Source organism: Urocampus carinirostris, chromosome 15 (assembly GCF_059441175.1).
Source record: "Urocampus carinirostris isolate Australia breed hairy pipefish chromosome 15, RoL_Ucar_1.0, whole genome shotgun sequence".
Taxonomy (NCBI): Eukaryota; Metazoa; Chordata; class Actinopteri; order Syngnathiformes; family Syngnathidae; genus Urocampus; species Urocampus carinirostris.
Genome location: NC_142363.1, coordinates 32986400 through 33012610, shown reverse-complemented (window position 1 = coordinate 33012610; position 26211 = coordinate 32986400). Strand labels below are relative to the sequence as shown.

At 42.6% G+C, this 26211-nt stretch overlaps 1 protein-coding gene across 3 annotated transcripts in view; it reads left to right on the top strand.

Moving 5' to 3' along the window:
- Positions 1–26211, top strand: part of gfra4a (GDNF family receptor alpha 4a) — a 226765-nt gene that overhangs the window by 137809 nt on the left and 62745 nt on the right. The gene's annotated exons all lie outside the window — the stretch shown is intronic.

Genomic DNA, 26211 nt, shown 5'->3' with positions numbered 1-26211 from the left:
ATGTGCCGTTTCCAAAAACAGCTTTTTTTGGTCTCTCAGCCTATTTCATTAACAATTCCTCAAAGTCCATTTTGAGAGGTTTTGTATACACGAGTGCGTGTTATACACGAAAGAATATATATATCAGTGTTCTGGTTTGCCGGCGTCCCTGCGTCCTAGACGCATCATTTTTGCTGGGGACGCATTCGCTCAAATTAACGTGCGTCCCCGGGACGCAACTTTTTTGACACAAAATTGTCATTATTAGCCGATTACTTTTTTTTAACAAAGACTTACTGCACCACAAACTTTTCGTCAGGCAGATCCGCCATTGTTGTTTTGGTCTCGCGGTTCGAGGTTTCGTCTGCACGCCGATCTCGGCCAACGAGATCTCGTTGTTTCGAGATGACGTCCTTGTTGTGGTGCTTGTCGTCGAGCGAAGGTTAAGTATGCCTCAGAAAAAACATTTAGTATTAGGTGAAAATCAACACAAAATTGGTCATTTCTTCAGTGTCAGTAATAAGTCGAAACATAATGCAGAAAGCGGTAACAACGGCAATAATTCCGGCACAAAAAACGGCGGAGAAATTCATACCTGTCAACCTGTAGGTTTTTGCCGTACAAAGTACGTTTATTATGCATTTTAAGACGTGTACCACATACAGGAAAATCTGTATGGAAATTTTTTTAATGAGGGTACCATCCGGTATACACAGACTATCACGAAATGGCAAATCAATCAAGTCAAACGAGTTCGAGATGTGTAGTGAAAGTCAGTCTCTTTTTAGAGAACCGGCTTTTTTGGCTCAACTCATTCAAGGGAGCCGGCTCTCAAACGGCTCAGTTGTTTTGACGATTGATAATACGAATTATGTTGTATAAAGAAGTTAAGAAAAAAGCACGGTGGAACAGTGGTTAGCGCGTGTGCGGCACAGTTCTAAGGTCTTGGGAACCTCTTGTGTGGGTTCAAATCCAGCTACCAGACTTCCTGTGTGGAGTTTGTATGTTCTCACCGTGCTTGCGTGGGTTTCCTCCGGGCACTCCGGTTTCCTCCCACATTCCAAAGACATGCATTTCAGGTGGATTGGCCGGTCCAAATTGTCCCTAGGTGTGAATGAGCGAGCAAGTTGTCTGTCCCCGTGTGCCCTGCGATTGGCTGGCAACCAGTTCAGGGTGTCCCCTGCCCACTGCCCGATGGGATGGGCTCCAGCACCCCCGCGACCCTACTGAGGATAAGCGGTGCAGGTGATGAGATGAGATGACTATTTTCCATACTGCAAGGCGCACTAGATTACAAGGTTTTGGCACAATTTTCATTTTTTTTGGTGCCTCAGTCTGGAAAATATTTTTCTTTTAAAAATCAGTCCGCAAAATGGCAGACCGAGAGGCTCTCAGTATTCCAGGACACCAATCGCAAAAATCAACAGACGTTAGCGCCGATTGCTTCTGACGTCCGACTGTCGGGTCACACCAGTCCTCCGTGTCGGACTCCATGGGACCGTTTTGGCTCAGCTTACCCAACAACTCGGGCCCCTTCCTTCGACTCGGGCCCCCGCCCCCCCCGGTTCATTAAAACAACGCCTCCGGCTGCAAAGGCAAGACCTGCCAGTGAAACGGATTAATGCCCTCTTTCCCCTCCCGGGTTGTAGCACCGCATAACTCACTAGGGAGTGGGGGGGGGACACTGCCAACAATGGGCAAAACAACCATAAAGAATGCGTTAAAGTTCATTTTTAAGTTCCGGGGTTCATCATTTTTTTTGCTTGTTGTCATTTGGTCGATTTGTTTCGTTCGGGGACACTCGAAAGGGCCGGAACAGCATTGTCTGGGTTTTAAAGTCCAGCTTAAATGGTGCTGTCCGGAATTCAAAAGAGGCAGGGGTCTCCTACCTTGTTTGAGCTGAGAGCTACTTTTTGCTACTTATTAGTGCAAACAGCATTTTTAAAATAAAGAATCTTATACTACTTACTATGTTGTTACTATATTATTACCAGGTTAATTATTGGAAGTAGAGAGAGAGAGAGAAAGAGAGAAAAAAAACAAAAGGAAGTGAGATAAGAGAGAGGGAGAAGGAGAGAGAGAAAAAAAACAAAAGGACGTGAGATAAGAGAGAGGGAGAAGGAGAGAAAACAAAAGGAAGTCAGAGACGAGAGAGGAAAACAAAAGGAAGTGAGAGAAAAGAGAAAGAAAACAAAATGAAGTGAGAGAAAGGAGTGAGAGAGAGAGAAAACAAAAGGAAGTGAGAGAAAAGAGAGGGAAAACAAAAGGAAGTGAGAAGGAGGGAGAGCGAGAGAGAGAAGAAATGGAAGTGAGCGAAAGAGAGAAAATAAATTGGAGAAAGAGAGAGAGAGAAAACAAATGGAAGTGTGAGAGAGAGAGAGAAAAACAAAATGAATTGAGAGAGAGGGAAAAAGAGGAAACAAATGGAAGTAAGAGAGAGAGAAAAAACAAAAGGAAGTGAGAGAGAAAGAGAGAAAAAGGGAGTGTGTGTGAGAGAGAGAGAGAGAGAAAACAAAGGGAAGTGAGTGAGAGAGAGAAAACAAAAGGAAATGAGAGAGAGGGAGAGAAAACAAAAGGAAGTGAGAGAAAGCGAAAGAGAGAGAGAGAGAAAACAAAAGGAAGTGAGAGAGAAAGAGAGCAAAAGAGAGAAAAAACAAAAGGAAGTGAGAGAGAGAGAGAGAGAGAGAGAGAAAAACAAATGGAATTGAGAGAAAAGAGAGAGAGAGAGAGCGCTAAATATATATATGGTGGCCAATCATGTCAGCACATAAAATTCAAACAAAACTACAGTTCTTTGATAGTTCATGTACATTTTCTCATTATTCAAAACATATTATTATTTTTTACCACTAGGTGGTGCTTAACAATACACTTTAAGAGACTCTAGCGCCACCAAGTTGCTTTCAGTTCGATTTGCTCTCGAAAACAACGCGTATCATCGCCATCGTGGGAAAAACGAGATAACAAGCATCTGCCTGCCCACAATCAAAACTGTCCTTAGGCGGCATCACCACATCAAAGTCGATTTTTTTTTTCTTTTTTATCTCTCGCCGACGACATGCTGTAATTAGCCGCTAATCGCTAATGAATGCCCGGTAGATGTCTGGGCCACCACGTATTGATAACTCGCTAATGATGCTGAGTTATGAAGGATTTATCAGTTCGCCGGTGTCAAGGTCAGCGTTCAAAACTTTTACAAGGCTAATTGTCGGCCAGTGGGTGCGCTTGATTCCGACTTTAACGGGTACAAAAACGTTTGATGGGAATGTACCGTAAATTCCGGACTATAGAGCGCACCTGTTTATAAGCCGCATGCGCCCACATTAAAAAATGTAACTCAAACACAAAATTAACCCAAAGCCGACTTTAAGTCCCGCGATTGAAACTGAATGTCCTTCATTAAAGTACAAAGTCCAAGAATCACAGCCGGCACAATGAACGGAAAATGATACCGGTACTTAAGGTTTGATGCAGACCTACAGAGTCCGGGTCCCGTTGAAAGTAATCCAAGGAAAAAAGTGGATATTTCCAAAGGTAAGGGTGGGGAAAATATAGATCCACTATTGTCTGCCGTGTCCACAAACGGGTCTGTCTGTTCCTCACCTTTACCGGTCCCCATTTCCCGTCACCCCGCGTTTTTCATTCGCCCGTGCAAAACATATCAGAATAATTGTCTAAAATAAATACAAATATCTCATCTCATCTCATCAGCCGTACCGCTTATCCTCATTAGGGTCGCGGGGGGGCTGGAGCCCATCCCAGCCATCACCGGGCAGTGGGCAGGGGACACCCTGAACTGGTTGCCAGCCAATCGCAGGGCACACGGGGACAGACAACTCATTCGCTCATTCACACCTAGGGACAATTTGGACCGGCCAATTCACCTGAAATGCATGTTTTTGGAACGTGGGAGGAAACCGGAGTGCCCGGAGGAAACCCACGCAAGCACGGGGAGAACATACAAACTCCACACAGGAAGTCTGGAGCTGGATTTGAACCCACGACAGGTTCCCATGACATGAACTGTGCCGCACACGCGCTAACCACTGCGCCGCCGTGCTGCCCTAAATACAAATATATACATTACAAAAATAAGACAGGAAGGCTAGCAGACGACATCAAACTGATTAAAAATACACACGTTGAGCAAATACGTTTAAGCCTACATTACAGAAAGAATTTCTAGGCTCAGCTGTGGCGTTAAAGGGGCCTAGTTTCTGGGCCCTCATCATTACATCTCTGCTTTTTGCAGATGATGTGATGCTGATGGGTTTCTCAAGCCGTGATCATCAGCTCTCACTGGAGCGGTTTACTGCCAAGTGTGATGCGGCTGGGATGAAGATCAGCACTTCCCTGTCGGAGACCATATTTCGCAGCCAGAAAAGGGTGGCGTGCTCTTTTTAGGCTTATGATGAGATCCTGCTTCAGGTAGATGCGTTAAAAAATCCTGGGGTTTCGTTCATGAGCAAGGTTAGGATAGACCGGAAATCGACAGACTGATCAGTGCAGTGTCTGTCGTCATGCGGACCCTGAATCGGTATGTTGCTGAGCTTCTGAATCTACCAGTTGATCTACGTTCCTGCCCTCACCTTTGGTCATGAACAATGAGTAATGACCAAAATAACAAGATCCCGCATACATAGCGTCTGGAATGAGTGTCATTTGCTGGGCGGCTGGGTTCTCCCTTCGAGATATGGTGAGAAGTTTGTTCATCCGGGAGGGACTTGGTGTAGAGCTGCTTCTCCTCTGTCTTGAGAGGAACCAGCTGAGATGCCTCCTGGACGCCTCAGGGCATGTCCCACTGGGAGGAGACCCCGGGGATGTCCCAGGACATGCTAAAGAGACTATGTCTCTACGCTGGTCTCGGAATGCCTCGGGTTCCCGTCAGACGAGCTAGACAAAGTGGCTGGGGATGGAGAGGTCTGGGCTTACCTGCTGAGGCTGCTTCCGGATAAGCGGGAGATAATACAGGGATGGATTATCCATCCATTATCTGGACCGCTTATACTCAGTAGGGTCGCGGGGGTGCTGGAGCCCAACCCAGCTATCTTCGATCAGTGGGCAGGGGACACCCTGAACTGGTTGCCAGCCAGTCACAGGGCACACAGAGACAGATCATTCACTCGCTACTTCACACCTAGGGACAATTTGAACCGGCCAATTGACCTGACATGCATGTTTTTGGAATGTGGGAGGAAACCGGAGTGCCCGGAGGAAACCCACGCAAGGACGGGGAGAACATGCAAACTCCACTCAGGAGGTTCGATTTCATGACATCAGAACTGTGCCGCACACGCGCCAACCACTGCGCCGCCGTGCTGTCCATGGATGGATTACCGACTACAAAATCAAGGTGTTAGGGTGAGCATGCAAAAATTGTTGGCCGACGGGCACTTCAATGGGTAAAAGAACATTTTAAGGGAATCAAATATAAAAGTTTCATAGCACACTTACGTAAAAATCGCAGAAAAACATATTCGATTACAAAACTAATGACAACATCTCCAGAGACTAACCATGTGTCAAACTTCATCATTCCAATTCAACACAGTTCTTTCATTCCCCGATGTTGCTAAAACAGGATAGATGAAAACATGTTGTAAACACTCATACAATGTTTATGAAGTGGTAGAAAAAAGGTAGGAAACTCGTGGGAAAAGGTTTGTTTACATCATTTGTCTTATATCCTACGAATGCGGGAAAACTGAGAGTGGATCGAAATACTCCGCACGAGAGGATGCGTTCATGCTCACGACGGTTTGGTTCGTCTGTCGCTGAAAATAAATTGGACTGTTTTTATCGCTACAGAAACTGAAGTTCAAAATGTAGGGAAATAAAGAGGAATATAAAATATGGATTTAGTGATTTAAGTAAAATGAATGTATTTAAACCAGGAGGCAGGCAACTGGACTAATTTGGCCAAGGGGCCTGTCCTGGACACCTATCCAATTTTTACATTTATGAATTAATATTCATGAAGATCTCTACATGAAATATTTCGTTATATTTGTTTTTAAATCGGTTAGTTTTGAAATACTGTATTTTCCGCACTATAAGGCGCACCTTCAATGAATGATATATTTTTAAACATTTTCCATACATAAGGCGCACCCCATTATAAGGCGCTATAAGTGCATGCTGGTTTAAGATCAGGTAATTGTGCAATTTTGTAGATGTAATCCTGTGCAGTCCTTCGAGACATTTTTTGTGATTAAGGGCGTCATAAATAAATGTGACTTAACTTGACTTGGCTACAGTAGAGGATGTAGTTACGTTATGCAACCGTTAGATGGTGCCGCGCTAAAGGGAATGTCAACAAAACAGTCAGACAGGTCAGTCAAACTTTATTAATAGATAACAAACAAGCTTTCCACAACTCCATTCACTCCCAAAATGAATAAACAGCCGTTTTATTATTTTCTCTGAGGTAAAAAAATTTCATGACACATCTTTAACATCTTTGAACAACAGCAAGGCATAACATTTTACTTTTCCTCCATTTAGTCAACACGCAAAAAAACGTCTGATACTGTTATGGTAAATTAAACTTTAGTGCAATCGCAATACTGTATAGTGACACTCGTAATGTGCAAAAACAACAAGTGCAAAACAATAACAGTAAAGCAATAACATAATAACTGTAAAATGTAAAACGTTGTAGTGGGTTTTACAAAATTCACCCATGGAACCATTGTTCAGTTAGCGAGTTCCTAGGGGGACTCTTAATTCTGCCGGCTCGAGCCACTCTCGTGTTCGATTTATTAGTGTTGAACTCTCTCGCTGCTGCTCGATTCCCGTGTTCTACTGCGTGACTGATCGCCTTGAGTTTAAACTCTGCGTTGTAAGCGTGTCTCTTAATAGGAGCCATTTCAGGGTCTTTATACAAACGCACAAATAAAAGAGAATCGTTGTTTAATATTTCCCAGCATGCACAGCGCACTTCTTCCTCTACGCGAAAAATGGAGTCGGTGGCTGCTTACCGTAAGTTGCGAGACCTTGTAATTCAATATTGATCCATATATAAGGCGCACCGGATTATAAGGCGCATAGTCAGCTTTTTTAAAAAAAAATCAGATTTTATGTGCGCCTTATAGTGCGGAAAATACGGTACTCACAATCAAAGCAGCATAACATATAAGGTCCCTCTTTTAAGCACCTGTTCCAGTTCTTGACAGGATTGGGTTACGGTGGGTAGGAATGAAATGGTGGGTGGGGACTGGTTTGGAAAAATTAATGGATGGATAGATATCGAGAGATAGGGTGATATAGAGATTTAGAGATGTATAGATAGTGATACAGAGATATAGATGTATAGATATAAAGAGATAGCTAAATATATATATAGACAGAGAACTAAAGAAGTGGAGATAGAGATGTGTGTGTAGAGAGAAAGAGCGATAGAAAGTGGAATGGAAGGTATGGTTGTGGTTTGGAAGGATGGATTGTTAGATTGATGGATGGACAATTGGTCGGTTGGTTGGTTGGAATGAGTTTGGTTGTGTTGGAATTGTTATTTTTTCGATGGATACACAGATACATAGATAGTCTCGGAGCAGCTCGAGAAATATGCCCCAAAATATGTAAAACAAGATGCAGAGAAGTCTTGGTGTGAGAGGGAGAGCTTGTTTAAATATCTTCATTAGCGTACAAAACTGAGGTCTCATTCGTCTTCAGAGACAATTGGCTTTTTATATCCTAAGACAACATCTCGTATTACTTTCGCCCGTCCCCCTCGCGATGACGCACGTGTTTATCTCAAAATGCACGCTACCAGACAGAATGTTTTGTCCTCTTTCAATTTTCCCAATTTCCAAGAACTGTTGGTCGGCTTGACCGCATGTTCCCCGCCAAGAAGAACTTGGCAAAGAAGAATGTTATTCCTTGGCAGCCCAAGGCAATTATTAATAACATTCGCTGACATTTACACTTGGGAGAAACAAGCCGGGAATTTCCTGTTTTTAAACTAATGCGTTCCCTTTATGTCAGCTCGACTCCAATGATCCACAACAATGGATGGGTAGATAGATGCAGTGTTCATTTTACCTCTGAAAAGTGATGGGTCCCGGGCACTCGCATGCTCAAAAATCTATGGGTCCCAACAGAGATCTATGGATCCCCAAAATTCAGTGTTATCGAGGTTGAAATTGTAAATCGGCGACAAATATAGAAATAAATATATAAATCTATATATTCGTTCAGTTTGAATCATCACACTTAATTGGTAATACAAAGCAGTTATCACTTCAGATTTTTCAGTTCACAAAAATATTGTACATTATACAAAATAATATTGCTGAAATATTAGTCTATATATTCATGCAGTTTTAATCACTTCAGATTTTCCAGTTCATATATTCTTGGTGGTTTGCTGTCCCGCCACAATTGTAATGCCTTCTCAAGGTCCAATCGCAGCAACCGAATTTCCATCGCTAATTTGTGGTGTTCATCGTCGTGGTGCTAACCAATGTGCTTTTCTGAAAGTTCGTATTGCAAAATGATTTATGCAATCCAGTTTTTTTGTCACGCAGGGTACACGCATCACAGAACATGTAGCCTCCATGATCATCCTCCTCATAGCGTCACCAGGAATATAATTGAGTCCATTTTGGCAGAAAAGTCCTTTTCTTGCTCGGAGTATTCTTTTGTTTATCTTTCGTCGAATCGTTCGCTTCAACACACGTGTTTTCCTTGCCTTCGCGGTCTTCCGAAGAATTTTCCGCCGTTTTTTCATGCCGTAATTATTGCCGTTGTTACCATTTTCTGAATTATGTTTCGACTTATTACCGACACTGAAGAAATGACCTATTTTTTGTTGATTTGCATTTAATACCAACTATTTTTACGGAGGCATACTTCTCTTTCACTCGACAACCGCCAAAACAATGACGTCATCTCCAAGCAACGAGATCTCGTTTGCTGAGATCGGCGCGAGACCAAAACAACAATGGCGGATCTGCCTGATGAAAAGTTTGGAGTGTGGTAAATCTTTGTTAAAAAAAAAAAGTAATCGGGTAATGATGACAATTTGGTGTCAAAAAAGTTGCGTCCCGGACGCACGTTGATTGGACACGATGCGTCCCCAGCAAAAATGATGCGTCTAGGACGCAGGGACGCGGGCAAACCAGAACACTGTAGATCAGGGGTGTCAAACTCATTTTAACTCGGGGGCCACATGATAGAACAAACATTCTCTCGGGGGCCGGACTAGTAAATCAGAGAGAACGGAAAAAAACAGAAAGAAATAAGAGAAAGAGGGGGAGAGAAAAAGACAGAGGGTGGCACAAAGAAAGAATGAAACGGAGAGAAAAAGGGAGAAAAGAGAGAAAGCGAACAAGAGTGAACGTGAGAACAAGAGATAAAAAGAGAAATAGTGAGAGAGGGGGAAAGAAAGAGAGGTAGAAAGAAAGAAATCCAAAGACAAAAAGAAAGAGAGAAGGAGAGAAAAATATAGAAGGAGGGAAAGAGAGAAGGGAAAAGCAAGAGAGAGGGAGAGAGAGAAATGGAAAGCAGGGAGAGCAAAAGAATGTAGCAAGACACAGGAAGAGACAAAGAGTAACAAAGACAGAGAAAAGGAGAGACATAGCGTGAAAGAGTGAGACAGAGAGTGAGAGAAAAAGGTAGGAAAAGAGAGAGAGAGACAGAGACAGAAAGGGAAAGAGAGAGACAAAGACAGACTGAGAGAGAGACTGAGAGAGAGACTGAGAGAGAGACTGAGAGAGAGACAGTCAGAGAGACAGATAGATAGATAGATAGATAGATAGATACTTTATTCATCCCCTAAGGGAAATTCACATTTCCAGCAGCATCCCTGAGCTGAGAACAGTACAATAATAAAGCCAAAAGAATACAATATACAAATACCCAGTGTGACGTGCAAATGCCCACTGTAGCATGTTATATAGAGTAACTAAATAGTGCTACACAGAATACATATTGCAGTAAGATTCGGTAATATCCAATGTAGGTGGTGTGGTTTAATGTGGGCCTTTACTCTGCCGGGTGGAGTTAAAGAGCCTCATGGCATGAGGAAGAAAAGATCTCTTCAGTCTGTCCGTAGTACAAGACAGTGACAGCAGTCTGTCGCTGAAACTGCTCTTCTTTCTGGAGATTATACTGTGTAGTGGATGCGATGGATTGTCCATGATTGACCTCAGCTTTTTCAGTGCTCGTCTCTCAGCTACTGTTGTTAGGCTGTCCAGCTCTTTGCCCACAACAGAGCTCGCTTTCCTAGCCAGTTTATTGAGACGAGAGGCATCCTTCTTCTTAACGCTGCCTCCCCAACACGCTGCCGCATAGAAGAGGGCGCTTGCCACTACTGTCTCATGGAATATTTTCAGGGGGGTTTTTGCAGATGTTGAAGGAGGCAAGAGAGACAGACAGACCGAGAGAGAGACCGAGACCGAGAGACAGACCGAGACAGACAGACAGACCGAGACAGAGACAGAGAGAGAGAGAGAAAAAAATACAAGTACAGCATCTTTATGAGAGGCACCTGGCTTTGGCACCATCAAGTGGACATATTTCAACCTGCAGCTCCTTTTTCTCTTGCACTTCCCTCAGCGTTGCCTCGCGGGCCGGATTCAATCCCTTATTGGGCCTGATGCGGCCCGCGGGCCGCCTCTTTGACACCCCTGCTGTAGATGGATTGAGGGATGGATAGTCGGATTGATGGATGAGGACAGATGGTTGGTGTGTTGGGTTTGGTTGTGTTGGAATGGTTTGGACTGATAGTGATGGATAGATGATAATAGATAGATGGTATGGAAGGTATGGTTGTTGAATCGGAATGGTAGGTATGGATGGCTGGACGGACGAACTGACAAACGGAAGGACAGAGTATAAGAAGAAACCTATCGTGAAAGAGTTCTACCGGCCCGACTTCTTTCCACGACAGCGGCACGACATTGTCGTAATAATGAATGAGTTCCCGCTAATAAGAATGTCTGAACGCACAGCGCGCTTATCACTTTTTAATCAGCGCTTGTATTATTCACTGCCATATAAGTGCTTCTTCATCGCACTCGCATTTATTTGCTTCAAAAAATGGACGTCATTATCGCGCCATTAAATTTCCGCCGCGCTATTGTTTCTCTCGCCGCCCGTCATATTTTTCAGGGTCGTCATTACGCGGTTTTGGATTAAATCGACTCGAAAACGCCAAACGTTTGATGGGTATCGAGGAGGTTTTTCTTGAGATAGCGTCAACATGGGAAGGGTCATGGCTAATGTTCCCTGTGATTTTCCAGGGGTCTGAGCGTTCACACTAAGTCGGTGAGCAACGCTTGAAACAACAGTGAGCGACGGCAATCCCAAGTGTGGAAACTAAGTCATTGTCAAACATGTCCAAAAACTTGACATCACGTTTGCGGCAATGCAAAATTATTTTTCACTTTTGAATGAATTGACTCATGTACTGTTGAAAAGGTTGTACGGCCTACAAACGTCGTTTGTTTTTACAATTCTTTCACAAGATATCCATTTCTTTTTATTTCCTGATATATTTTGTCGCATAATATTAACATTTTGGGGGCTTATTGAGTCGGTTGTAAGATACAGAACTGTACTTAATCACATTTTTGAGTGGAAGTACAATGTTGGCAACAAGATTGACTTGGTATCATTGGAAATTATTTGAATGCAACACAAACTTTTTCTTATTTTTTCCGTGTTTTTTTTTCTACTTTTTTTTAAATTCCTTTATAAAAATCTAATTGTGTTTATTTTTTCCGAGCTGTTACTTTTTTCTTTTTGTTCTCTATTTACTTTTTTCCTACATTTCTTTTCTTTTTTTCTGGCTTTTTTCTAAATTTTTCCCATTTTTTTCCCCTTCCCTTTGTTTCTTTTTTTCTCCGCTTTTCACTACTTTTTCATTTTGGTATTTTTTTCTTTTTTGTTCTATTCCCCCCTTCCTTTAAGTCATTATGTGCATCATTTTACATCATATTTGGTCATGTTGGGATTAAAGAAGCAAAAACAACCCGAAGAGCCGTTTAGGACCCGAAAGAGTCGGTTCTTTTTAATGAGCCGAGCCGAAGAAGCCGGTTCTCGAAAAACTCTACTAACTTTACTCAACTTTGTGCTACTTCGACTCGACTTCAAAATACCGCATTTAGGACACAACGTCAGGGGAACCCGTGTATTTTGACCTTCTGCACTGGAACTTTGACTTAAGTCGCTTCTTAATTACTCATTTTGAGCCCTCATTTTTCTGCGCTGGCTCGATTTTCTTGTGTGCTGAGAATGTGCGAGCAGTGCGCAATTGCGCATGCGCATAGCTTAGAGGGAACACTGGTCATGGTTAATGTGTCATTGTGTAAGTCAGCAGCAGGGTTGGGTAGGGTTACTTTAACTGGATTACTTTCAATGACTTTTGGATGACTCCAATAGCAAATATGCTAATAAAAGACAAAAGAAACTAAATAGGAATCAAAATACGAAATTTTGTGCAGGCTTGGGGAGTAACGGAATACATGGAACGGCAAAAATGATGTTTGGATTGATTTTCATTTTGTTTCTGTGGCATTTGATGTTGGTTTTGCCGGAGATCAAAGCCAGGAGAGAAAGCTTACCACGTGTTGTGAGTCATCATTTTATCCATATTTAGTTTATTTTGTCTTTTATGAGCATATTTGGTATTGGAGTAATCCAAAAGTAATTCAAAGTAATCCAGTTAAAGTAACCCTAACCAACCCTGGACTCATTTTAGTTCGGGGCCACGTGGTTGAGAAACAGTCCTCACCGGACTATTAAATTACAAAGACAGAAAGAAAGAAAAATAAAGAGAATGAGAGAGAGAAGTAAGAGAAAAAAATTGGGAGAGCAAACGCAAGCGTGGGAAAAAGACAGAGAGAAAAAAAAGTTAAACAGAAAGTGAGAGAGATAAATAGACTGAAAGAAAGAAGATAGCATTTTAACATTTAAGAGCAACAAACATTCTGTCGGGGGCCGGACTAGTAGATTAAAGAGAAAGAAAAAGAGAGATAAAGAAATAAGAGAAAGAGGGAGGGAAAAGAAGAGAGGGCGGGACAAAGAAAGAAAAAGAGAGAAAGGGAGAGCGCGTGAGAAACAAAAGAGATAAAAAGTCGTGAGAGAGGGGGAAAAGAAAGGGAGAGGAAGAAAGAAATCCAAAGAGAAATAGAAAGACAGAAGGAGAGAAAAGAAAGTGCGAAGTGTATGAAGAGAGAAAAAGAAAGAGAAAAGGAAAAAGGGAAGTTAAAAGACACAGAGAAAGAGACAAAACAACAAAGGAAGAGAAAAATAGAGACACAGAGAGTGAAAGAGACAGAGATTGGGAGAAAAGGGGTGGGAAAGAAAGAAAGAAAGAAAGAGGCAGAAGGAGAGAAAAGGGAAAAGAAAGCGTGAAAGGTATGAAGTGAGAAAGAGATAAGGAAAAAAGGAAGTTAGAGCAAAAGAAGTTAAAAAGACAGAGAGAGAAAGAGACAAAGAGCAACGAAGGAAGAGAAAACGAGACACAGAGAGTGAAAGAGACAGAGTGAGAGAAAAGGGGTGGAAAAGAAAGAGAATGAGAGAGAGAGAAAGAGAGAGAGAGAAATAAATACAAGTACAGTGTCTTTGTGCGAGGCACCTGTCTTTGGCAACATCAAGTGGACATATTTCAACCTGCAGCTTGTTTTTCTCTTGCACTTCTCTGAGTCTTGTCTCGCGGGCCGAATTCAATCCCTTAGCGGGCCTGATCTGGCCCGCGGGCCACCTGTTTCACACCTGTGTTCTATCGTGTGGCCTCTGAGTTAAAATGACTTTGACACCCCTGCCTTAGATGGTACTGGAGAAATCTAAACATTGACCTTAAAAGTTCTTAAACTTAATCATGAAATAGGCTTACAAACACGGATTAACGCCAAAGGTGCAAGATGAAGGAAACGTTTTTTTCCCTTAACGAAAACTGGTTAGCTTAATAGCATAAATGCTCTGTTTTATTGCATGACTTCTCAAGCGTGGTAAAAACCAACAAGCTAATTATGCACTCACGCGGCATTACACGAATGGCTAGACGGGATAAATCGTATCCTCTAGGGCTGCGCATAAATCGGCGGAAATAGCTTACCGCACGATACATGTTACTATTCTTGATCAATATTCATGAAGGGACTTGTCAAATTTGTGAATTTGTTTGACAAAACACAGCTAGCGAGTGTCCCTTGACAGCAGGACATGCAATGCTAACGTTGCTAATGCTAAACCTAGCATTGAGATGCAAATTAGCTGTTCGAAACTAACAGCCGCTAATAACCGTGTGATTAGAATAGAATAGAATAGAATGGTTAGCGCTTGTGCGGCACAGTTCATGTCATGGGAACCTGTTGTGGGTTCAAATCCAGCTCCAGACTTTCTGTGCGGAGTTTGTATGTTCTCCCCGTACTTGCGTGGGTTTCCTCCGGGCACTCCGGTTTCCTCCCACATTCCAAAGACATGCATTTCAGGTGAATTGGCCGGTCCAAATGGTCCCTAGGTGTGAATGAGCGAATGAGTTGTCTGTCCCTGTGTGCCCTGCGATTGGCTGGCAACCAGTTCAGGGTGTCCCCTGCCCACTGCCCGGAGATGGCTGGGATGGGCTCCAGCCCCCCCGCGACCCTACTGAGGATAAGCGGTACGGCTAATGAGATGAGATGAGATGAGAATATACCTTTATTATCATTGTTACAAAATGGGTTAACATATTGTGACAACGAAATTGGGCATGGCACTCCAGTTTCACATTAAAGTCTAGACAAGCGTGACGTTATTAGGTTAATGCTACACATTTGTTAAATTAGCTTATAACGTTATAAATGAATGAATGTACGTGTTGTTAGTTTTTTATTCTGTAAGACAAAAAACTTTACCCAAACACTGGACTCGAGAGACAAACGTATCTGCTAGCTTGGCGCTAGTTAGCTAGCGCCTTAGACGACAAAAAGAGCCAACATTTTACTCTCTATATCAGGGGTGTCAAACTCTTCTTTCTTTCTTTTTTTCTTTTTTTCTTTCTTTCTTTTTTTCTTTCTTTCTTTTTTCTTTCTTTTTTTTCTTTTTCTTTCTTTCTTTCTTTCTTTTTTTCTTCTTTCTTTCTTTCTTTTCGTCCATCTCTCCTTTTCATTCTTCCTTCCTCATTAGTCCGGCCCCTGAGAGAACGTTTGTTTTATCGCATGGCCCCAGAGTTAAAATGAGTTTGACATCCCGGGGATAAGGCAACATAACTTTTTCAAGTATCTTGACATATACAAACTGATCCATGCTCCCTGAGATGCGATAAAGGGGCCCAACACCAGAGCAGGAGAAACATGCCCAGAACATGATACTTGCACCACCATGCTTCACTGTCTTCAATGTGTACTGAGATTTGAATTCAGAGTTTGGAGGTCGTTTCACACGTGGTCTTTGGAAAGGAAAATTTTACTTTTCAGTCCACAAATTGTTGCTCCATTTTTCTTTAAGCCTGTTGATGTGTTCTTTGGCAAAATGGGACCTCTTCTGCACTCGCCGTTTTTAACAGAGGGACTATGCGTAGGATTCTTGAAAATAAATTTGCTTCACTAAGACGTCTTCTAACTGTCACAGTACTTACAGGCTCTTGGCTCTTGACATCACTAGTAGACCAGCATTTTCAGAGCGAAGGCTCCGGACAGCAACGTAGGGGGGAATTAAATCCGAAAGATATGAGGGAGCAAATCCATGCCATGCATGATTTTGGTCTTTGAGTTCTGCTACTGTTCCCTTGTGTTGGAAGCGCGCTACAATTGTACCGGTCCCTGTTGTGGAGAATAGACTTGCCTTGGTAGAATAGAGTTGCATACATTTAGAAATGTAGAAAGACTTGCTTACAGTAGTGAGGGAATGTTGACATCATTTCGAGAAGGTCCTTGGCAAGACAGTTGAGTTTCCCTAAAAGGGCATGAGACCTGCAAGGTCCCTCTGAGCAAACTGAGGCGAACAACATGTCCTAATAAGGGTACGACAACATCTTCCTTGTCTAGACGTCAGATCTCCGCCGCCTCTTGGGTTGTACTCAAATTGAAGCTATAAAAGCGTTGTTATGTCTGTAGTTCTCTGAGTTCTTTGGGATGACGAAATAAAGAGCTCCCCCTCATGGCAAGCCTCTGTGTACTTGATTAAATCACGTAAGAAGACTTAAAAGATATCGAACCTGCATTTTCTCCTACATTTAGTGGCGCCCAACGAAGAACAATGTCTCATGTAGATCCATACCAATTCGCGTATCGCGCTAATAGAAGTGTAGATGATGCCATTTCAATTTGTATTCATGAGATTCTAAGTCATCTTGAGCATAGAAATTCATACGTTAGGGTTTCATTCATAGATTTTAGTTCGGCTTTCAACACTATCATTCCTTCTAAACTGCATTTTAAACTTCTTCATGACCTCAATTTTCCCGTTTTACTATCAAATTGGATTTTAGATTTCCTTCACAATAGAGAACAGTCCGTTCGCATTGGTGAGAAAGATTCATGTTCTATAGTCCTCAACACTGGTACGCCTCAGGGCTGTCCTTTGTCTCCAACTTTGTTTTCCCTATTCACACATGATTGTCAACCCAATTCTGACCATTCACTATTCGCTAAATATGCAGACGACACCACGGTTACTGGCTTCATTTCAAATGGAGACGAAACTGAATACCGAGCAGAAATTGATTCACTTTCCACCTGGTGTCATGAGAGTAATCTGTTATTGAATGTAGGTAAAACTAAGGAGATGATAATAGATTTCCGTACTAAGCATGTGCCACTGTCAATTAATGGTAGTGAGGTGGAACTGGTACATTCATTCAAGTTTCTGGGTACTTACTTGTCAGCTGACCTCACATGGACTGTCAATGCTACTGATATTCTAAAGTCAGCCAGACAAAGGCTCTACTTCCTTCGTCAACTCAAATCATTCGGAGTCCGTCAATCCATTCTATTCAATTCTTATCGTGCTATCATTGAATCCGTTTTAACTAGGTCAATCACAGTTTGGTTTGGTCGCGTCAATCAGAAAGAATGGTCAAAGTAGTGAGGACGGCAGAGGAAATAATTGGTACTGGCCTCCCGTCCCTGCATAGTATCTAAATCAAACGAACGAGAAAACTGACACTAAAAATTATGGACGATCCCAGTCACCCTGCTCGCAGGTACTTTGATTACCTGCCCTCAGGTCGCCGTCTTCGCTCCGTTGCGAGCAAGACTTCACGTCTTAAAGAGAGTTTTTACCCTTCCGCTATCCGCATGTTCAACGGGAATTGATTTAGGTTATTATGTATAGTATTATTATGCCAACGGCGTTCCTCTGACCTATTCTACTCCAGTCTTGTTATTTACATATTCTTTCTTTTTAAATTATTCTATATAATTACCATTGAGAGCGCATCCCCGGTGAGGGTTGGGCTCCGCCAGGGCTGCCCTTTGTCACCGATTCTGTTCATAACTTTTATGGACAGAATTTCTAGGCGCAGCCTTGGCGGGGATGGAGTCCGGTTTGGGGGCCTCAGCATTGCGTCACTGCTTTTTGCAGATGACGTGGTGCTGTTGGCTTCCTCAGGCCGTGATCTTCAGCTCTTGCTGGAGCGATTCGCAGCCGAGTGTGAAGCGGAAAAGGGTGGTATGCTCCCTCCGGGTCGGGGGAGGAGGTCTTGCCCCAAGTGGAGCAGTTCAAGTATCTTGGGATCTTGTTCACGAGTGAGGGTAGGATGGAGCGGGAGATCGACAGACGGGTCGGTGCAGCGTCTGCCGTCATTCGGACCCCGTACCGGTCCGTCGTGGTGAAGTGGGAGCTGAGCCGAAAGGCAAAGCTCTCGATCTAGCGGTCGATCAACGTTCCTACCCTCACCTATGGTCATGAACTTTGGGTCATGACCGAAAGAACTCGATCCCGGATACAAGTGGCCGAAATGAGTTTCCTCCGCAGGGCGGCTGGAGTCTCCCTTAGAGATAGGGTGAGAAGCTCAGTCATCCGGGAGGGACTCGGTGTAGAGCCACTGCTCTTCTGCGTTGAGAGGAGCCAGTTGAGGTGGCTCGGGCATCTAATAAGGATGCCTCCTGGACGCCTCCCTCGGGAGGTGTTGCGGGCATGTCCCACCGGCAGGAGGCCCCGGGGGCGGCCCAGGACACGTTGGAGAGACTATGTCTCTCGGCTGGCTTGGGAACGCCTCGGGGTCCTGTCGGATGAGCTGGAGGAGGTGGCTGGGGGTAGGGACGTCTGGGCTTCCCTTTTAACGCTGCTGCCCCCGCGACCCGACCTCGGATAAGCGGAAGACAATGGATGGATGGATGGATGGATATATAATTACCTTGTATCATACCCTACAATATCCATTTTACTCTATTCTTTTTATTCTTTTAAATCTATTATTTTATCATTATTGAGTGTTCGCGTGTCAAATGATTTCTTGTATATATCAGGTTTATGGTTTATACTGGCTGAATAAATAAATAAATAATAATAATAATAATAATGCATTTTATTTAAAAGCGCCTTTCAGGCCACCCAAGGACACTGTACAGACAATGGAAAAAATACAATTTAAAAAGTTGTAAGCGAAATAATAAATAAAAACAAGACATAAAATCATAAAAACATAGGAAATGGAGAAGCTATGTGTTGTAGGCAGTCCTGAACAGGTGTGTTTTTAGACGGGTCTTAAAAGTGGAGAGAGGTGTGCAGTTTTGGAGGTCCGGAGGTAGATTGTTCCAAAGCTTGGGAGCAGCGCGACTGAAGGCTCTGGCTCCCATGGTGCTCAGATGGGCAGGGGGCACTGACAGTCGGAGGGAGGACGAGGATCTGAGGGAGCGAGCGGGGACGTGCACCTGGAGAAGGTCGGACAGGTAAGGAGGAGCCAGGTCGTGAATGGCCATATATGTATATAGGATCAGTTTGTAGCTGATGCGATGCTGAATAGGAAGCCAGTGTAGCTGTTGGAGAACGGGGGTGATGTGCTGCTGGGAAGATGTTTTTGTGATGATGCGAGCAGAGGCGTTTTGAACCAGCTGAATTTTATGGAGGGACTTTTGAGGAAGGCCGAAAAGGAGAGCATTGCAGTAGTCAAGGCGGGATGTGACAAGACTGTGGACGAGAATAGCAGTGGTGCGGGGGGTGAGGGAAGGGCGGAGTCTGGTAATATTGCGGAGGTGGAAATAAGCAGTGCGGGTGATGGTGTTGATATGTGAGTGGAAGGTAAGCATGCTATCCAGGATGACGCCCAGACTCTTGACCTGGGGGGAGGGGGACACTAAGGAGCTGTCGATGTTGAGAGAGAAATTGTTGACTTTGGATAAAGTGGATTTGGTGCCAAGGAGGAGGAATTCTCTTTTCTTGGCATTTAATTTAAGAAAGTTTGTTGTGAACCATGTTTTGAGTTCGGAAAGGCAAGAGGTGAGGGAGGGAGGTACAATACAATACAAATTACAATCCCAACATCACCTTAAAATCACATGTTGACAGGAAGCCAATGCAGGTTAACTAAAATCGGAAGAAAACGTCACAATCGTATTAAACATGCCGCGGGGACTGTTTAAGCTAGACTTTGGTTTATTCCGACCTTCCAAAATCAAACGAACCCATGCGAAGCGTAAGCAAGGTGACATGGTGTCACTCGTCGGGCATGCAAAACAGAAAACTGCCCACCAAACTCATTTCCATGGGAAATGTGCCACACCATGTGAACCCCGCGGCAAATGACCCCTTTTCTTTCGTCGCATTCATTGTTTTGTTTCAGGTGGCTGCTAGGACCGTAGGTCAGCGCCGTCAAACTCATTTTAGCCTGGTGGGTGGGGGACATGGTAGTTTGATTAAAGGGAGAGAAAGAAAAAAGAGAAAAAATCCCAAAAAACTGAGAGGAAGTGAGAAAGTGGTAGGACAAAAGAAGAGTGAAACGAGAAAAAAAGACAGAGAGCAAAAAGAGAAATTGAGTAAGAGAGTGAGATACAAATAGAAAGGGGGAGAGAAAGTGGTAGGACAAAAGAAGAGTGAAACAAAAAAAAGACAGACAGCAAAAAGAGAAATTGAGTAAGAGAGTGAGATACAAATAGAAAGGGGGAGAGAAAAATGCAGAATGGTAAAAAGAGAGAGAATGAGAGAAAAAAATAAAAGGGGAGGCAAAGAGAAAGATAGGGGGGAAGAAAAGAGAGAGAAAAAAATCCTAAAATACTGAAAGAAAGTAAGAGGGAGAAAGTGTAAGGAAAAAAGTAGAAAAAGAGTACAACGAAAAAAAAAACATAAAAAGATAGCAAAAACAAAGAGGAATACAGTAAGAAAGAGATACAAATAGAAAGGGGAGAGAATAAACACAGCATGGTAAAAAGAGAGAGAATGAGAGAAAGATAAATAAATAAATAAAAAGGGAGGCAAAGAGATGGATAGGGGCAAAGAAAGTCAGAGAGGGGAAAGTGAGAGGAAAGAAAGAACAAGTTCTAGAAAGAGAAAAAAGAAAAGGAGCGAGAGAGAGAGAGAGAGTAAGATAAAGTGAAGAAAGAGAGACAAAGTTCTAGCTAGAGAAAAGAAAGAGAAACAAAAAAGGTGAAAGAGACGGGTAAAGAAATAAATTGAGACAGAGACAAAGAGAGAAAAAGGACAGGGTAAAAAGTGAGCAAGAGAAAAGGAGATAGATAGAGAGAGGGAAAGAGAAATATAAAAAGAAAGAACTATAGGGAAAAAAAACGTTGTGAGATAAATAGAAAAAGAGCAAACGATAGAGGAAAAAGGCAGAAACAGAGGGATGAATAGAGAAAGAGAACAAAAGATACAAAAGAGAGAAAAATATAGCTCCAGTTGTTGTGTGAGTGGTGACTGTCTTTGGGGACATGAATCGAACACGGTTAAAACTGCAGCTGTTTTTTTCTTGCGCTTCTCCCGGCATTGTCTTGCGGGCCGGATTCAATCTGTTGGGGGACCTAAACCGGCCCACGGGCCGAAGGGTTGGTATACCTGATGTCGAAGGGGGCGTGAAAGGTAACGCTCTGAATATGGCGGCCAGACAAACAAGAAAACCGCCAAAAAGCTCCCGGATTGGAGGCACAAAACTCGCAAAATGGCCGCTAATCCGCCAAAGTGCGATAACGGAGCCGGATAGCGAGCGATAAAACCTCAAAGGGAGACACTCGCAAAGCGCTTGATTAAGACCCCCCGGGAACGCGTCCCCCCCTTTGGTTGCTTCGAGGACACGAAGGTAATGAGAGCTGATTTGACTTTGTCTGAAATCGGCACAAAGGAGAGAGAGGTAGAGATGGGTAGAGAGAGGTAAAGGTAGAGAAGTAGAGAGGTAGAGAGAGATAGAGAGAGGTAGAAAGAGAGAGAGAGGGCTAGAGAGAGAGAGGGAGTTAAAGGTAGAGAGGTAGAGAGAGAGTTAAAGGTAGAGAGGCAGAGAGAGAGTTAAGGGTAGAGAGGTAAAGGTAGAGAGAGGTAAAGGTAGAGAGGTAGAGAGAGGTAAAGGTAGAGAGGTAGAGAGAGGTAAAAGTAGAGAGGTAGAGAGAGGTAAAGGTAGAGAGGTAGAGAGAGGTAAAGGTAGAGAGGTAGAGAGAAGTAAAGGTAGAGAGAGGTAAAGGTAGAGAGGTAGAGAGAGGTAAAGGTAGAGAGGTAGAGAGAGGTAAAGGTAGAGAGGTAGAGAGAGGTAAAGGTAGAGAGGTAGAGAGAGGTAAAGGTAGAGAGAGGGATAGACAAACAAGAGGAAAGAAAGAGGAGAGTGCATGAAAGAGAGAGAGAGAGGGAGAGAAAAGGACATAACAAGAGAGAGAGTGAGTGAGCGACAGATAGAAAAACACAAACAACAAGAGAGTAAAAACAAAAGAGAGAGCAAAAAAGATAAACAGATAAAATAGAGAGTGAGAAAGAGATTGAAACAAAGAGAGAGAAAAAAGATGGAAAAACGAGAGATAACAAGAGAAAGAAATAAGAGAGAAAAATAGAATGTGTGACAAAGAAAGAAAGAGAGAGAGATAAGAGAGTGAGAATGTGAGAAACAAGAGACAAAAAGAGAAATAGTGAAAGAGAGGGAAAGAAAGAAAGCAAGAGAAAAGAATAAGAAACAAACAGAGAAAGAGATAAAGAGTAAGGGAGATACATAATAAAGAAAAGAAAGAAGGAATAAAGAGCGGTAGAGAGAGAAAGAAATACAGCTCCAGTTGCTTTGGGACTGGCCCCAACAGAGATCTATGGCTCCCCAAAATTTAGTCTTATCCAGGTTGAAATTGTAAATCGGCGACAAATATATAACATAAATCTATATATTCATTCACTTTTAATCATCACAGTTTATTGGTAATACAAATCAGTTATCACTTAAAGTTTTTTCCATTCACAACAATATTGTTTATTATACAAAAAGAATATTGCTGAAATAATTATGTTAATCTATATTCTTTTGTTTATTTTCTTTCGTCGAATCGTTCGCTTTAACACACGTGTTTTCCTTGCCTCCGCGATCTTCCGATGAATTTCTCCGGCGTTTTTTCGTGCCGGGATTATTGCCGTTGTTATCACTTTCTGCATCAAGTTTCGACTTATTACTGACACTGAAGAAATTACCAATTTTGTATTGATTTTCACCTAATACTAACTGTTTTTTCGGAAGCATACTCATACCTGTCCATTTTGTTGCGAGACACTGAGTTGCTCGACATGAATGAGGTTTATTATAAAAAAAGGTTCAAAAATGAAGTCGCTTGGACGTTCACTGTAGAAGGAAAAAATACTTGCAAATATAATTAAGAAGAATAATGCATTTTCTTATTCAAATGATGAATTCATTTTCTGCATTCAATTATTGTTGGTAATATACTGATTCAAGGGATAACCACAAACCTGTCTTTTTTCATTTTCTCCTTTTATACTTCCTTTTTTTCTTAACTTCTTTATACAACATATTCGTAATATAATGCATCAAAGCAAGTGAGCCGTTTGAGAACCGGCTCTCTTTGATGAGTTGAGCCGAAAAAGCCGGTTCTCTAAAAAGAGACGGACTTTCACTACACAACTCGAACTGGTTTGACTTGATTGATTTGCCGTTTGGTGATAGTCAGTGTATACCGGATGGTACCCATGATTGACAAATTTGCGTTTTTCTTGTACGTCGTACACGTCTTAAAATGCATAATAAACGTACTTTGTACGGCAAAAGCGTACAGGTTGACAGGTATGCATACTTAACCTTCGCTCGACGACGAGCACCACAACAATGACGTCATCTCGAAGCAACGAGATCGGCGTGCGGACGAAAACTCGAACCGCGAGACCAAAACAACAATGGCGGATCTGCCTGACAAAAAGTTTGGAGTGCGGAAAATCTTTGTTTAAAAAAAAAAAAGTAATCTGGTAATAATGACAATTTGGTGTCAAAAAAGTTGATTTGAGACTATGCGTCCCCAGCAAAAATGATGCGTCTAGGACGCAGGGACGCGGGCAAACCAGAACACTGCTTACTGTTACAGTGGAACCTCGGTTCTCGACCATAATCGGTTCCAGAACCCTGTTCGAAAACCGATTTGGTCGATCACCGAAAATCGTTTTTGCCATTAAAAGTAATGTCAAATCATTTTAATCCGTTCCAAATCCTTGAAGGCTTACCATGAACGTAAACATGAAGCTAACCCAGGCTAATCGTACGTTCGCGTTAGCGTAATCTTCCGTACGAAAGATTACGCTAACAAACTAAAATAAACTAAGTACAAAACAAAAAACTCATCAGCGAGATGCAGAGGAATGCACAGCAGGTGTATGCAATGTATGAAAGATGCCGTGATATGAGAGGTCTCAAGTCAAGGAGAGAGAGAGAAAAAAACAATAGAAAACAGTCTCATTTTAAAGGTAAGCGATACTTTAAATTAGTCAAAGTTTTTGTATTTTGGCGCGGCTTCTTTAAAGTGGACTTACCAACTGAGAGAGAAAAGGGAAAGAGTGAGAGCGAAAGGGCAAACGAGAGAGTGAGAAAGGAATTAATGAGAGAAAGAGCCAAAGAGAAGGAACAAGCAAAAGAGAGGGAAGGGAAGGGAAAGAGTGAGCGAGAAAGCGTAAAAATGAGTGAGAGAGGTGGAGATTAAGAAAGGAAAGAGGAAAGAGTGAGCAAGAAAGAGCAAAAGAGATAGGGAAAGCGCAAAAGAGAGAGGGAAGGAAATGGTAAGAGTGAGCGAGAAAGTAAATGAGCTAGTGAGAGGGAGAGATTAAGAAAGAAAAAGGAAAAGAGTGAGCAAGAAAGAGCAAAAGAGATAGGGAAAGAGCAAAAGAGAGAGGGAAGGAGAGGGTAAAAGTGAGAGAGAAAAAGCAAAAAAAGAGAGAAAGGGTGAGCGTGAAAGAGCAAGAGAGGAAAAGAGCAAACGAGAGAGGGAAGGAAAGGGTAAGAGTGAAAGAGGAAAAGCAAAAGAGAGTGAGAGAGAAAAAGTAAAAAAATCAGGTCGTTTACACGTCATTTAGCACCGGGGTCTCCACAACAAGTGGTGAGCGGTTAAAGGATAAAGAAACGATTTATGAATAGGATTTCTTACCTTTGTGGTGGTCTGCAGAAGCCATGCTCTATTCCCTCGAAAGAAGGGAAACTCGCACATCTTCATACTTTGCTATTATTTCTTTCTTAAATGCAATAGTTGTACGCACTACTCTTCTTTTCACACCTGTAGCAACTTTGCTGCTTGCACCAAGCTTCTTCCGAGGCATAATTAGGGGTTAAAACACTCCGTTCACCGATATTCAAAACGAAAGCAAAAAGAAGTGCCCGCTCACGTGACAACAGTTCTTCACGAGGGGTAGGAGCGATCTACACCCGTACGCCGCTCAGCATCGCCCCCTAGCGTACCGGCGTTCGAACTCCGATTTTTTGAACGAAAAGCGAAGAAAGAATTTTCGAAATTTTGGGTCGAGAACCGATTTGTTCGAACTGAGAGGCGTTGGAAAACCGAGGTTCCACTGTACTTCGAAGCAAAAGACCTTTAAGGGTTTTTTCCAAAAGCAGTCCAGATTTTGTCTAATTCCTACCAATCGGAGGCACGTACACCGGACAGATGGGCGACGGTAAATGGCTAAAAAAAAAAACGTTTTCGACCTTGAGCGTTGGCGGAGCGTGGTAGCAAAATATAAGATTGTGTTTTTGTAACTTTGCTCAAACTTTTCTAACCCCGGAGGAAAAAAAAAACGAGAAATGACGAAGAATGAGGAGGCAACAGATGTTATGAATTTGAATAACTCGACATTTAAAAAGAAAAGAGTCTGACAACCTACAAGCTCCATCACTGTCACCAAAATCTCCAAAAACTGTCTCAAGGTCAGTGAATGACCACCAAGTATTTGCATCACGGCAACAAACGGGTACGGTACACGAACAATGTTCCCCCTAAGCTGCGTGTGTGCGCAATTGCGCACTACCCAGAGCTTTTCCGCGCACAAGGAAATCTAGCCGGCTCACAAAAATCAGGGCTCCAAATTGCTAATTAAGAAGCGAATTAAGTCAAAGTTACAGTGCATGAAGGTCAAAATACACGGATTCCCCTGACGTGTCCTAAATGCGGTATTTTGAAGTCGAGTCGAAGGAGAACGAAGTTGAGTAAAGTCAGTTGAGTTTGTCGAGAACCGGCTTCTTCGGCTCCGCTCACTAAAGAGAACCGGCTCTTTTGGGTCCCAAACGGCTCTTCGGATTGTTTTTGCTTCTTTAATTCTTACACGACCAAATATTATGTGAAATTGTGCACAAAATGACTTAAAGGAAAGGGGGAAATTGAACAAAAAAAAAAATACCAAAATGAAAAAGTAGTGAAATGCTGATAAAAAAGAAACAAAAGGAAAAGAAAAAAAGAAGGAAAATTTCAGAAAAAATGCCAGAAAACAAGAAAAGAAAGAAATAAAAGAAAAAAAGTAAATGGAGAACAAAAAGAAAAAAGTCACAGCTAGGAAAAATAAACACAATGAGATTTTTTTAAAGGAATAAAAAATAATGCGCTTCCGACAGGCCGGCCCGCTCGGCTTGTCGCGGTGTTGTGCGTATCGCGCCCTAAAGTACCCGCGCCGCGGGTTAGGGGCTCGCTCGCAAATAATAAGGATAAGCGGTGCAGATAATGAGATAAGATGAGATTTTATTTTTTATTTTTTATTTATTTTTTTTGAAGGTGCGCCGCTACTTCGCTGATTTTCACTTATTGCGGGTGGTTTTGGTCCCCATTAACCGCGATAACCGAGGTCTTACTGTAATGTCAAATGGTCTTGCGGGCCAGATAGGGTTACACGGCGGGCCGGACGTGGCCTGCGGGCCGGGGGTTTGAC